This window comes from Macaca thibetana, chromosome 18 (assembly GCF_024542745.1).
Source record: "Macaca thibetana thibetana isolate TM-01 chromosome 18, ASM2454274v1, whole genome shotgun sequence".
NCBI lineage: Eukaryota > Metazoa > Chordata > Mammalia > Primates > Cercopithecidae > Macaca > Macaca thibetana.
Window position 1 is genome coordinate 63,913,955 of NC_065595.1, and position 14,411 is coordinate 63,928,365.

The following is a 14,411-nucleotide window of genomic DNA, read 5'->3' on the forward strand; positions in this document are numbered from 1 at the left end:
GATGTTCTTGCTCAGGGCTGAACTCAAAGCACCTAGAATAGTGCTTGACACATAGTAGTCATTCAATAAATTGGTTTTAGTTGAACAAATAAGTGAAGGAATGAATGAATGGATTGATAATGGCCATTCTCTAATAGTGAACATCTTCAGAATGTGAAATACATAGAAAAATTTGGCAAAAACTGCCAAAGTTGAAAACAATACATTTCTGCCTGTAACTCCTAACTTACTGAAATCTGATTTATAAATAGTCTACATATCTTGGTTCTCAATGCAGAACATAAGGATAACTGAACAGAAGGACAACTGAACTATCCTTCCCTTTCTTTGTTCCAGTAGTCAAATAAAGGGAAGTTGACATAAATGTAGCTATTTAGCAATTATTACTGGCCATGAATAAGCTCTGTTTGCTCCTACATCCCCTCACCAGTTCTGTTCCTGGATCAAGGCACACCCGTGCAGTAGGAGCTGCTGATGGCTCAGCATCATCTAGCACCAACCATTGGCAGAGCCAGGGAGTTCTGTTTCTGCAGCAGAAGGGATGGCATGTGTTTCTGGTTAAAATTTAGAATTCATTTTTTCATAAATAGAGGGTCCTAAACATGGTTTTCATTAGAGTAATACTATTTGGTTTGTAGAAAATGTGTCAAAAGACTCTAGAAGTCGTTAAGTTAGAAGCCAGTCACTGCCGTGTAGCACAATTTCCATGGGAAAATACTGTTCAGTGTCCAAACATATTCAGCTTACAAATACACCTTTGGAACACAACCTATCTGTAAGTTGGTATTGCCAATATTTAAATTGTATTAAATATGTGCTTATCAGCTCTCTTTGGAGCAACTCAAGTCACTTTAGATATGTCAATAGGTCTACCCAAAAGGGATCCATGAGAAAATAAGGATATGAGAGAAAGCTTTTTGTTTTTTTATTCTAGGTTTTAAACCTAAACCACAAAGATGTGAAATATGTGTTACTGTAACAGATTAATAAAACTACAAAATCCAAATAACCTGGATATAACTGCACAGAAATCTTTCCCTTAGTTAAACCAGTGGAATGTTCCCACCTAATCAATCAAGTTATATTTTGCACATGTGCTCAGCTACTGATCCTTTTTCTAAGGAAAGAAACTGGGTTAACCAAACACACACAATAGAGAGGCAGAAGATAAGCCCCAGATGGCAGAGAAGGTGAATGTAATTGGAAGACAGGTGCGCTCCACCTGCCGGTGTGCAGCTAACTTAGAGCCCACTGTGACCATGAGGGAGAGGCTCCTCTTTAAGGATCAAGACATGACTGCTTTTCTGTGCTCTGTCTTCATATTTTTTTCCCATAGCCCATGCCACCTTAATATGTATTCTGAGCAGAATAAATTAAAACTTACATTTTGAATGCTGCTACAGATGCACTGAATTGTTTCATGAGAATATCTTCTCATCAACACAATTTAATCTTCCTTGGGGAGAGTCATGATTTTGATTTCTTTTGTAATCTCCTCACAGCATATGGTGCCGTATCAGGCAGGACTGGGCTGAGGGACTATGAGCCTCTACTCGCTATAGGAAGAGCACATAGAGCCTACATGCAATGCAATACTGAGAGCTGTATCCTGCATGAGTACAAAGACTAGGTTGCTCAGTAAATATCAGCTATTCTTAAACTTGTTCAGCAAGTTGCTGTCAGTGTCATCAAATGAATGATAAAGGAACATGAAATAATAAGACAGGGATTTTTCAGCAGGAGAAGAAAAATATATCATAACTAGACAAGTAAATTTTAAATTCTTTACTTGGTAGTACTTTGATGTAAAAAGATGGTTGGCAGATTGGTTTTTGCAGAAAAAAATATACAGTATGGTTAATAGCACTTACTAATTGCTCACCATGAACCCAACTTTGAACTAGATACTTCACATGAGGTGACTCATTTAGGCCTTTCAAAAACTTTCATATGTAAGGCAAATTATCCTTATTTTTCAGATGAGAAAACTGGACTCAGTAAAATTAATCTGTCCAAAGTCGTCTAGCTAGTTAGATGAATCACGATAGTGGAATCTGTTTTGTGAAGGCAGTAACACTTCCTATCTGGAACACAGAAGTGACTACTAGTATCATGAATCTGTTGACTATCTTCTAACAGGTAACTCTTTAATTAGCACCTCAAATGGTATCATTTCATAAATTTAGGTTTAATATTTTCCAAGTTGCTTATGGGCTATGTCCAATATCATCTCGAAAATCAATATAACCAAAATATAGCTCAATTACTACAAATCAGTTTCCTATTCCAAGCACTTAGATGTTCCAGTAATGTCACTATTCCCAATATCTTTATACTCCAAATCTCTATTCACCCTATTCCCTCTCTAATAACTAATTACCATTCATCAAGAAAGCATCTGCTACCCCTTGAAAAGTCACTCTGCTAGCTACTGGGCTCAGGCCTACGAGACATGCAAAAACCATCAGCTAATTCACAACTTAAAGGAGCTTAAAGTATCAGAATATTCACATAAAATGTTAAAAATGTGAATGTTATAATGAAGTAAGTAATCCAGATAAATGCAACTGGAATTCAGAGAAGAGTTTACCCTCAACTGAGTAGTCATAAAATGTGTGCTGTGAGCGGTGAGATTTGGCTGGGCCTTGAAGGCTACAAAGGGCTTTAAAACAATTATTTTAAAAGAAATTATTGCTCCTGGTAAAACAATCAACCAGATAGAAGGACAGAAAGGGAAAGAAAACTCCTGAGGTTCCTTGTCCTAGTCTCTGGGAGCATCCACTGTTAACAGTTCATCAAGTAGATGGAACTTGAGTACCTGAAAATAAACAAAGAGGAAAAATGGCTGGAATAGCAGAGCCCTGACAAACGGGAGTGGTCATGGTGGAGGCTGATGCAAGAGATCATTAGGAAATGAGGCTAAGCAATAATAAGAGCCAATTGTGCCTTCACACACTTGTCCCACTGACACATCTAAAGGCCAACCATGTTCTAGGCAGACTCGGATCTGGAGTAGGCAGGGGAATACTAGCAAATGGGATTGTTCCTCTTATGGGGGGTTCCAGGACAAAGTTTGAGGAGTTTCACGATGACCTGAAGATCATTTTAGAAAAGTACATTTTGATGTGAGTTTAATCAGATCCTAGAGATTAGAAGTCCCATTAAGAGGCTGCCATGTATTCCAGGCATAAAATGATGAAGTCCTTAAGTCAAGCAGCAGCAGCAGCAAAACTCGTACAGTACAACCACCTTGCACTCTATTGTAATGAATAAGAAATTAAGACTAAGAGAAGATGGGTGTTTTGCCTACATTTTGTATGTAATTAAAGGCTTGATAAAATAACTATGGATATAAGTCTTGAAGAACTAAATGGTAATAGCTTTATCATTTCAGAATTAGAAAATGTTTCTCAAACACCTTATTGGTATCATAAAGATAATTTAAAAAGCAACTGTCTTAAAATTTAAACATAATTTTTTCACCCAGAGACATCATAAAAATGAGAAGACAAGCCACCAGTTGGGTGAAGATAACTGAAACACATATTACAGAACAAAAGTCTGGTATCCAGAATATATAAATAGCTCTTACAAATCAATGAGTTTAACAAAAAGAAGCAGGATAGTGGGGAACATGTATGAATAAGGAATCCACAGCAACCAGAATATTAATAAAGAGAGGGAATAAATCATCAATATTACTGGGAGACATGGAACAACAAATTAAAACTAAAGGAGAGATATCATTTCATATCCATAAGACTGGCCAAAAATAAAATGTATCACCAAGTGTTGACAAGGATATAAAACAAAAGGTATTCTTATAGATTGCTGTTGGGATCATAAATAGGTACAACCATTTTTGGTAATTTGCATTATCTGCTAGATGTGAAGATACAAATATTACCCTACTGCAATCCCCCTCCTTAGGAGACACCCTAATCAGAGTCCCCTTCGTTAGCACAAGGAGATGTACACACGAATGTTCACAGCAGCCTTATTTGGAAACATCTTAAATGTCCAAAAACAAAGATTGATACCTTCATCATGATACAGTTCTACAAGGGAATACCATGTGTCAGTAAAAATGGATAAATCAGATCTACATGTCAACAAAATACTGAACAATTACAGTAATGTAAAGAAGACCACAAAGAGTATTGTTACTACTTATAAAAACAAGACTATATTGCTCAGGTACACATACATACATAGCAAACAATAAGGAAGTGCATGCGTGAGAATGATAGACACAAAGCTCAGTGGGCAAAGTCCCTCTGAGGGAAGACATGAAGAGTACGCTGAAGTCTCAACAGTGTGTGCAATGATTTATTTCACCATCTGGGTGGTGGACACAAAGGGGTTTATAATATTATTTAATTGTTTGGTGTCACTGAAATATTTCACAGGAATTTTTAATGAATAATAAAGAATTAAAAAGAATGTGTGACACCATTACAGAGTAAACGAGAAAGGAAAGAGTCAAACATTGCTTGAAAATTTTTCAAAATACTTACTCCCATTTCTACTTCCCTGGACTTGATTCCCAATGTAAGCCTCACTCAAACAGCCTCTTCATGCTTCTGTCTGTCCCAGCCTGGTGTTAGACTCATCTCCCCTATCAGTCCAAGAGGCCACTTCTTCCTGTCACTGCCTATTCAGAATCTGTCAGTGGTTCCTATCAAATCTAAACATTCTTGTATAGCCATTAATGACCCTCTCAATCAAATTCATCTCCAGGTCTAATTAAAGTGGAGGAACTGGAGGAGGAACCATTTTCTGGACCAGGAACATGCCAAGTTCATTTGCACCTCCATGTCTGTGCAAATGTTTTCTCTATCTGAAAGCCAGTCCCTTCTTCCTATGTAAGTCTTACCAATCCATGAAGATCTAGCTTCAGATCTTCCCTTTTGGAAGCATTCCACAATGATCTCATTCTCTGTTGGGCCCCTATTCCTACAGCCCAAAATAAGTACATTTGAGCACCAGTTTCATTCTGTAACCCATTATTACTAATTATTTCCTACATTTTAATCTTATTCTTTTTATTACATTTCAAGTTGCCCAAGGAGTTGAACTAGGTCTTGCACTTCTATATTCTCCACAGTAATGAGTACCCAGGAGATGTTACAAATATTTTTTGTTTGCCCATACTTGGAAAGGCTGGATATATACATACCAAAAATACCTGACACCTATCATCAAGATCCCTTAGGATTCGTATCATCAAAGCAGTGTTTTAAATTATCTATAAAACACATGCTAGGGAAATTATTGTGCACCATAGTTTATAAAAACATGGTTCATGTTCACATTCCATCTCACCATTCCTCGCAGGCCATTCAAAGCTGAACAGTAGATGTGGTATCTATAGCTGGGTGCCACATGGAAGGTTAGCGTATCCCCCAGGCTGGCCCACCTCACTACATCATTCGAGTAGTTCAGGAGCAGATAGTAGAACAGAATACACTACATGTCTGGCCAGAAACAAAACTAGTATAAAAAATTCATGAAAATACCTAGAAGGCTGTGATTCCACATCAGTAAAGATGTTAGATTCCAGTCTCCCCTGTGAGAGCCACTCCACATCTACGTACCTACATAGAGATCAGCCTCAAGCAAGAAAGGCAGTTGTAGCTGCTTCTCTGCTTCCCGCGACACTTTCCCCCTCATCCCTGTGATCTGATTTATTCTTTGAGTCCTCAGTGAACTTTTGCTTTCTTCCACTTACAAACCATACAGGGGCCACTGTCTCTGGTCTCCCTTGAGCTTCTGGTCTCCTAGAGGGAGACAGGCATATACACAGAAAATGGAAAATGAAACTAAGTTATAAATACCTATGAGACTCAGTGGAGGCACAGAAAGGAGTACTCAATGTAAGAGGTGAGGGGTAGGAAAGAAGTTTATGCTAAGCCTTAAAGGGTTGGAATAAAGTAAGGCAATTAATCTACTCATATGTTAATTTTGAATAAGGAGGAGGAAGAGGGAACAGGAGTTTATTTTTTGTTTCCTTCTTTTTCGAAATCCTTATTTTATTTCAAAACCTTACCTCTGCTTGCCAGCAGACTGCATGTTGCCTAGTTGGGAAATGTAGCACTGCGTAGCCCATCACATTATGTTCAGGCTGGGATCAGCCCAGTGTTTACCAGGTATTAACAGAGTAAACTTAGGACCAAAGAACACAGCATCTGACATTGCAAAGGAGTGCCATGCAAAAGCCGTGCAACACCATCCTCAGAGTTACGGCCCTTCTGCACTAAGAATACAGATGTGCATTCACTTGTTCATTCATTCACTCAACCAATGTTTACCCACCATTTATTAAGTGCCAGGTGCTGTGCTAGGCATCAGTGATATTTGGTGAACACTCTATATTTAGTTCTGGATCTCATGGAATGCACAGTTCAGTCAGGAAAGCAATCTGACACTCACAAGTCAACACATCATTATTGACCGTAAAAGGACCATGAAAAAGGAATAAAGTGCTATAACAGCATTCAATTGGAGAGCTTCCCTGATTAAATGACTTTTCAGCTGACGTCTAGGAAAGAGGGAACAATGTAAGAAACAGAATTCCAAGGAGAGGGGGAAAGATTTCTTAGCCTGCTCCATAGAAGCTCTACAATCAAATGAGTCTTATCTGAACTGCCTAGGCAAGGATTCACACGAAAGACTTCCAAATGCATTACCACTTAAAGATTCCCCTGCTGACCCTCCCAAACTCTAAATGGAAAGCGCATCCTCATTTGAAAGGATGAAAAGGTGACTTTGCCTTCTGGATTAATGCCTACACAAAAATAGCTTTGAAGGGAGTGAATGTGCCTTGTCTTTTTGCTAGTATAGTATGATGAATCATATCAAAGAATAGTTGTTTGCAAAGTCTGAGACAAGATCAAAATGCCATTTTCCTCTGAAACTGCAGCATGTGTTTTGTAAAGAAATCTTAGCGATATCTAGCAGGGAAATTTGCAGTCCAGAAATAGACTTCACACTGGTTTCTACTGAAATTGAAACCAAGAAAGAAGGGGTATCCAGGGAAAGGGCATAATCATGAGGTTAGAATGAGGGTTAGTGCCAGTCCTCCTATCACATACTCATAAATGCTCTCCAGTAGTAGAATTAAAACAGCAAGTTACTCTAGCAGATGTTTTCAAATTAGCTAAAACCGTGTCACCAGAGTAAAGCAGCAAAGCTGGAAATGTGCCCAGAGAGACCTTCCCACAAGCTGCCTGAGGGAGCCATTTATATGTATCTGAGCCCTCCTAGTGCAGAGATTCAGATGCAAGGCTAGGGAGATAAGCAAGTCACAGCACAATGTCTCCTCATCCAAATGCTTATCCATGGCTTCAGCAAGACCACCACTCTGCTGAATACTAAGAAAACCTGGCAAGATTGAGCAGTTCCAAACCACACACTTTGTGGTTTGCTGTTGTGTTGTTGCTTACAAATCTGACAAGAAAACATTGAGAGAAGATAGAGAAATTGTCAATGGCCACAGACGAGCAAACCATGATAATATGAAAATGAACAGTTTGGTTTCTGGCAAATCCTAGGGAGAGGGAGGAAGGTGGTTTACATCTTCATAAAATATTCAGAACATTGATATCTAGTTCACAATTAGATATCCAATGGGACAATCACATCCCAGCTATGCTGGTTGTCTATCGAAGAAAAAGACCAAGGATCTGAGTCAAAAATCTGTGGATATAGATCCAGAGGGCTTCCTCTTGCATGAGCCGGTTTTTCTAAATGGGATGTTACTTGTTACCCAGTAATCATTAACTCCTACAGGAGGGAGAAAATAATAAAGCAACCAGAAAAAATCTTAAGTCAATAATGGATGCAGATAACCCTGTTTCTCACTTATACAACAGCTGTCTGTCTAGTAAACCCTACCGTTTACTAGAGAGGAGGATGGGAAATGGGTTGGGTCAACACATCTCCTATGCAATACCAACCTCTGTACAATCAGACTAAAGAACAGAAGACCTCAAACGGATGTCATTCACCTTTTTAACTGCCTTATAGTCATACCCCATTTTTTCTTGTTCTCAATCACGTTTTGCTCTGTAGGTGTGTGTTTTGCAGGGTTACAAGGAAAGGTGTAGCAAATATACAATATACAGTATTGTATAAGCTAAATAGATATATCTTAGAAGCAAAAGAACTGGTACCTGGTATCTCATACAATCAGTTATCTGTGGGCGTCTGATAGATTAAAATGAATGTCAGAAGACTATTTCTAACTCCTCCTCTGTGGTAATGCAATGTTTTAGATCTTCCTAGGAACAACATCTTTGGCAATTCCTGATAGACAACACAACTAGAGAAAGTCACCTTCATTGGGCAGTAACAAGAATCAAGCTACAAATTCTCATGATTAAAATTTAAAAAAAAAGAAAAAACATCTTTTGAGGGACACTGTAGTCATTACTCTCTGAAAATAGAGAACTAGTAGTACTTAGGATCTTAGGAAATAAAACAGCTCAAGACATGGGATGTTTTTGAAACATTCGAGTGTTTCAACAGCAACAAAGATTTTTCTACAATGCTAGTAAAGCATCTTTTTGTGATAGTGGTTCTTTAAAATAAAAAAAAGTGTACAAAAAGACCAGCATACCACAGACATAGGCATAGATTATAAATATGAGAAGTGAGGATTGGGGAAATGTGTTCAGGTTTTTCAAGAGTCTTTTTAGTCTTCTTATTTCAATGGTCTTCCTGTAGTAGGGGAAATATAATTACCAATGGAAAAAGAGAAAAGAAACAAAAGAACCTACAATTGTATCGTTTTCTTAATTTAAGAAAAGAGAGGTAAGTGTGATTTCTATAGAGATGAAATCTACATAAAAGTAGATTTTAATTGGATGCTTCCTAAGAGGAAAACAATTCCCTCTCCTCTGATAAACAGTGGAACAATTTGTGGGAATGATCATGAAGGTAACATGAATTTGAGTTGATCATAGAAATTTCACTATAGAAATACACATTAGATACCATTTTACTATTATTTCTGAATTTGAAATATTATAAGATCAAAATCAAAACACTGAATTCTTTGTTTCTGAAAGAGTTGATATTCAAATAATATGGTATTCATCTCAATTAAGCTGTAGATGAAACTATTACTTTGCTGCATATTAGTGAATATTGCTCATATTCACTAAAATGAGTACTTTTTAAAACAAGTTCCCCTCCACCAAGTTTTAATTTTATATTTTAAAAAATCAATCTAAATGGCTATATGGAACAAAGGCACACATATTTAATAGAGTTAACTCAAAGTGCATGCAGTTTCTATTCCCAAATTGGGTTGAATAGGACACTTAAGCTTAGAAGGATTTAAAAAGTAGAACACTACAATTAGTTTTAGGCTATTTCTCTATATGGGCTACATAATATTTTGGAAGGAAGGTCTTGTCTCCATTTGCTTTCACTAATCACTAATATGCTTTTATTGAGTGTTTAGTCCTGGCAGAACAAAGTTTATGTTGATGGAGAAATTAAAGGTGCTAAACCACGAAAATTCCCTCCTAGGGAAAACTCATATACTCACTATTTCCCCCAAGCACAATTGCTTGTGATATTTAAGAAGCTTTGTCAGAAAATTATTTTGACATATTTAAAAGAATGTTAACCAGTTCATTTTGTCCATATTTATGTTGCCTGTAATGTTTGAGATAAAGTATTATATTTGCAAACTAATCTTAGAATGAAATACAGAGAGAAATAGATAGCTATAAAGTAAAAAATATCTTTGTATGCGAGTACATTCTTCTTTACTCACACAAGGTAACTAACATTTTCTCTTAAGTAAATTAATTTTTTTTAAATTCACAGAATTTTAGATCTGGAACGAGGGATATTTCAAGGGACTAACCACTGAAACAACTTTAAATTTAAGTACTAAATCCAAAGGAAATTAAGAACAGGGCTATTGACACCTGATTTCTATGAACTTTCTTGTTTCATGCCAGAGTATGAATTTTCTGAACCAAGGGTAGCTTTTATAACTTAAATTTTTTAAAATCATGCATTTTGCATAGACATATTCATTATTTCTTTATAGGCTTGAGTTTCCTTTTAAACATTTAAAGAAAACTTTATTCTTCTGGCATGAGATAAATTAGGATACTTGTAAAATTTCTTGCCTCCATGTCATTTCCATTCAAGTTTTATTCAAGGAATAAAAAGTATTGCTTTATATGCAAAGTGACCTAGGCCAATAGAAGGTCGCTTCCTGAACTGAAATTGTGCTATAAATAACAGTCAAAAGGCTGTTCCTTTTGGAACAGCTCTTTCAGGGTAAAAAATAATTTGCAGGATGTTTGCCTCAGGTCCTAAAATCGCTTCCCTAGTCCTAAGCATTTCTCATCTCCGTGTCTACATCTTAGACGGATCTATCCTCACCTTCTACGAAGCCATTCACGAAGACCATAAAAGCTAAAGATCTGTCTTTAATTGGTACTTTTATTATATGTCTTTCCTCGTAATTCCCTAACTTCACGTGTTATGGAAGGAGGCAGGGAGCATTCACCTCCCACGACCGGGAGTCAGTCTCACTGTGTCAGGAGTAAGGAGTGAGGAGTCTCGCCTGGATCCACAAAAGACGTAACATCTCCCACCCAGCGTCCCACTCCTTGCCGCCTGGCTACCTTCAACCCCTTCCCCTCCGCACATCCTCCCCTTCTCTAGCAGAAAATTCCGCAGCGCGACGGTCGGGCTGGAGGCAAGCCCTGCAACCGGGGGCGAGCGCGGCACTCGGACACAGGCACTCAGTGTCTCCGGCACCGGCAGCCGAGCCGGGCCACCCCTTCCCACGGCCTCCCGGTGCCACCCAGCGAGGCGGGGACAGCGCGCCTTCCGCAAAAAGCGCAGCAGCCCAAGTCCTGAATGCAGGGTCTTCATCGCGGCTGGCCCTCCCAAGGTGCCTCTAGCAGCTGCAGCGGCCCCTCAATGAAAGTGCAATTTGTTATCTCGCCCAGCCTCGAGGAGAGGTCCCTGTTTGGCCTTGGTTGCAACCCGGTGCATTCAATTCGCTGAATGTAGGGTCTTCCCGCCTGCCCCGTGATTCTCCGGGAATTGGCCTTGGCCGCGGGCAGGGGGCGACTCTCCAGAGACCTCCTCCTCGGACCCCATTTCTCTCTTTCTCTCTCTCTCTCTCTGCCTGTCTCTCTTTGTGTCTCTGTTTCTTTAGCTTTCTCTTACAAACGCACGGGGGAGTTGGTCCTTTTCCACAATGCCAAAATGTCACCCAAAAAGCAAGTGCAACAACTTGCTTTGCAAACCACCCAGGAGCCTGAGGAGAAATCCCCCGCGGGGAGCAGCCCCCTCCTCCCCTGCAAGGTGAACCCGGGGTGGGGTGAGGGTGTGAATTTGACCGGTGGACATGACGGGGACAGGGGACCGGTGTTCTCCTCCCCTCCCCCTTCCGGGACCCTGTCGCAATTATAAATCTTTCCCCTGCCTGGGTCCCCGTGGGGAGCCGCGAGGACTGCACGGCCGGAGAGGACGCGCTCGCCCCCGAGACCCCAGGTTACCCGGAAGGCCCGAGAGTGCACCCCGGGCGGCTGGAAAGGTAGGGAGCGCGGACTCTCGAGCCGGCGGCCCGGGGAGCCCAGCCTGCAGCCCCTCCGCGGACGAGGGAAGCGGCGACCGCGCGGCAGGCAGCGGCCAGGAGCCACCCAGCGCGCCGGGACCGCCGCCGCCGCCGCCGCCGCGCGCGCCTCAGCCCCGCGGCGCAGCCCGGCGTTACCTGGCCGCGTCCCGCAGTCCGGTCCTCGCTGGCTGCGTCCGTCCGTGGGTCCCACGAGCCTCGGAGGAAGGACGAGAGAGATGTCCCCGCGACCGGGACCGGCTCTCAGCGAGGTGACGGAAAGGACTCGAGACAGGAGCCGAGGCGGCGGCAGCCGCTCGCGCCGCCGATGCTGCCGATTCCCCGAGGCGGAAGGTGTCCGCGAGGCCGTGTCCTCGAGATTGCGGCGCCCGAAGCGCAGCGCTCGCCTCTGGAGCGGAGGCTGAGCGCCGGGACGCGGCGGGCTGAGGCGGCAAGGCTGGGCTGGTCACCCGCCCCTGGGTGCATGTTAATACGGTGGGGAGGAGGAGTCCCGCGCTTCCTCCGCCCAACCACCGGAGCCGGCGGGCGGGCGGCGGCCGCGGCCCGGAGCCAGCAGCTCACACCCGCCCCAGCTACTACGGCGCGGCGCGACCGCCGGCTCCGGCCCCAGCCCAGGCACGTGCGCCCAGGCCGCGAGGAGGCGCCGGCGCCTCCCGGAACGCACTGCTGACCTGCGGGTGCTGCCCGCTCAGTATCCGGGTGGGAAGTGAGCTCGCCCCAGACCGAGGGGAAAGCCCAGCATTCCCGGGGTGGAACAGAGAGGCGGCCACCCGCGAGTGGGCGTGACCCATTGGTTCCCTTGCGCAGCATCGTTGGAGAATTAAGCTTTCCCCTCCTCTCTTGCCAGCCGTTGTTCCTAATCTTGTCTTTTTAAGGGAGGAAAGTAGAACTCATGACACTTTGTATCACACGAAATCAAGTTGGCGGGCAGAAGGTTTGCTGACCTCTGCCGTCCCTCCTCAGGGTCCCTAGGAGAATTTTTGAAGAAGTAATCGTTAGCAAGGAGATAGGGGCAATAGAAAGTCTCAGACTCTCAGGGACCCATGTTCGTACCCAGCGCCACTACTTTCAAACCGTTATCCCTCAGAACTGTTTCCTCACCTCCACACCAACTTTCCCAGGTTGGATGACACAATATATATCCCACCAGTTCATCTTGGTACTGGCCAAGAGGTAATTCAAAAAGCGAAACGCATCTTATCTGCGGACCTGTGCCCTCGGTAAACTCCCCAAGATCCACCCCAAGTACACTTGGAAGCCAGGCCCCTCCACCAGGCTGAGCATCACGCTTCCACAAACTGAAAACGGACAATCCATTTGGTTTCAAAGTCAGAACAGGGATAGTGGCGTGAGTGGGTGAATTGCGATGTGGGTCAAGGAGAGAAAAAAGTAAATCAATTAAGTATTTGTTGAGCTCCTGCGCTGCCCACTTAATTGCGAACGTTACAATAGTTAAAATAATCGTGGTTAATCACTGTCTTATTATTTCCTTTTATTCAAAAAAGAAATGGCATCTTCATGGAGAATGCCCTTTGTTCTACAGCTCCCTGAGGGAACATTATGACAAAAAGTATATAATATTTATGTAATTTTATCCAGAAGTTATAGCATAAGATTTAGCATCTGTTTTGTGTGATGTCTAATTATAAATATTAATAGAATATCCTTTTAAAGACAACACTCCTAAAAATGTAAGGAAGTGAAAAACAGTTTTCATAAAAATATGACTCAGATAAATAACCTCTTTCCTGCAATTTCACTGAGTGATTTTCCATTAAAGAAAATAACAATTAACTGAAACCACTAAATGGAGGTAAATTCTCAGCATTGTAATACCATGAGCACCAACGCTTTAACAATGATCTAAAAGATATTCTCAGACAATTCAAGAATTACTATAGGGGCCTGGCTCAGTGACTCATACCTCTAATCCCAGCACTTTGGGAGGCCGAGGCGCATGGATCACTTGAGGTCAGGAGTTCAACACCAGCCTGGACAACATGGGGAAAACCTGTCTCTACTAAAAATTCAAAAATTAGCTGGGTTGGTGGTAGACACCTGTAATCCCAGCTACTCCGGAGGCTGAGACAGGAGAATCACTTGAACCTGGGAGGTGGAGACTGCAGTGAGCCGAGATCACACCACTGCACTCCAGCCTGGATGACAGAGTGAGACTCTTTCTCAAAAAAAAAAAAAAAAAAAAAAAAAAAAAAGAATTATAGGGACACTTCAAATCGGATTCCCTGAAAAGGCAAAATACTGATATGTGATAATAGCTTTCATCGTTTGGAAAATTTGCCTTTCCAGATTTGTAAATATGTTTAATTAATAGATTTTCTTTTCTAATTTTTAAATTGATAAATCATAGTTGCACATATTTTGCAGGTATATGCAATAATTTGATACATATATACAATGCATAATGATCAAATCAGGGTAATTGGGATATCCCTCACCTCAAACATTTATCTTTTCTTCATGTTGGCAGCATTAGAATTCTTCTAGCTATTTTGAAATATACAATAAATTAAACTATATAGTTCCCCTACTCTACTATGGAATACTAGAGCTTATTCCTGGTGTCTGTCCAAATTTAACCCATAGATTTTTCCAATGACATCGCATAAATAAGAAGGGCAGTATAATTGTCAAGCCCTAACTCAAATTAGATGAATTCAGTGAATAAAATTACTTTAAGTGGAAAATCAATTTTCTTACAAAATTGTTATGGTAGATTTAACCCAGCAACAATAATATCGACGTAACACTGCTATTGTTAGGGTTTTCTGACTGT

The 14,411-nt window shown here is 41.3% G+C and overlaps 1 protein-coding gene across 5 annotated transcripts in view; it reads right to left on the reverse strand.

Annotated features, from left to right (window-relative positions):
* The window catches only part of DLGAP1 (DLG associated protein 1), a 959,039-nt gene extending 947,179 nt beyond the window's left edge, over positions 1-11,860 (reverse strand). For all 5 annotated transcript variants that reach the window (XM_050767436.1, XM_050767440.1, XM_050767437.1 and 2 more), the window contains exon 1: positions 11,756-11,860. The gene's annotated coding sequence lies outside the window, so the exon portion shown is untranslated. The remainder of the gene's footprint in view (positions 1-11,755) is intronic.
* Between the last annotated feature and the right edge of the window lie 2,551 nt (positions 11,861-14,411).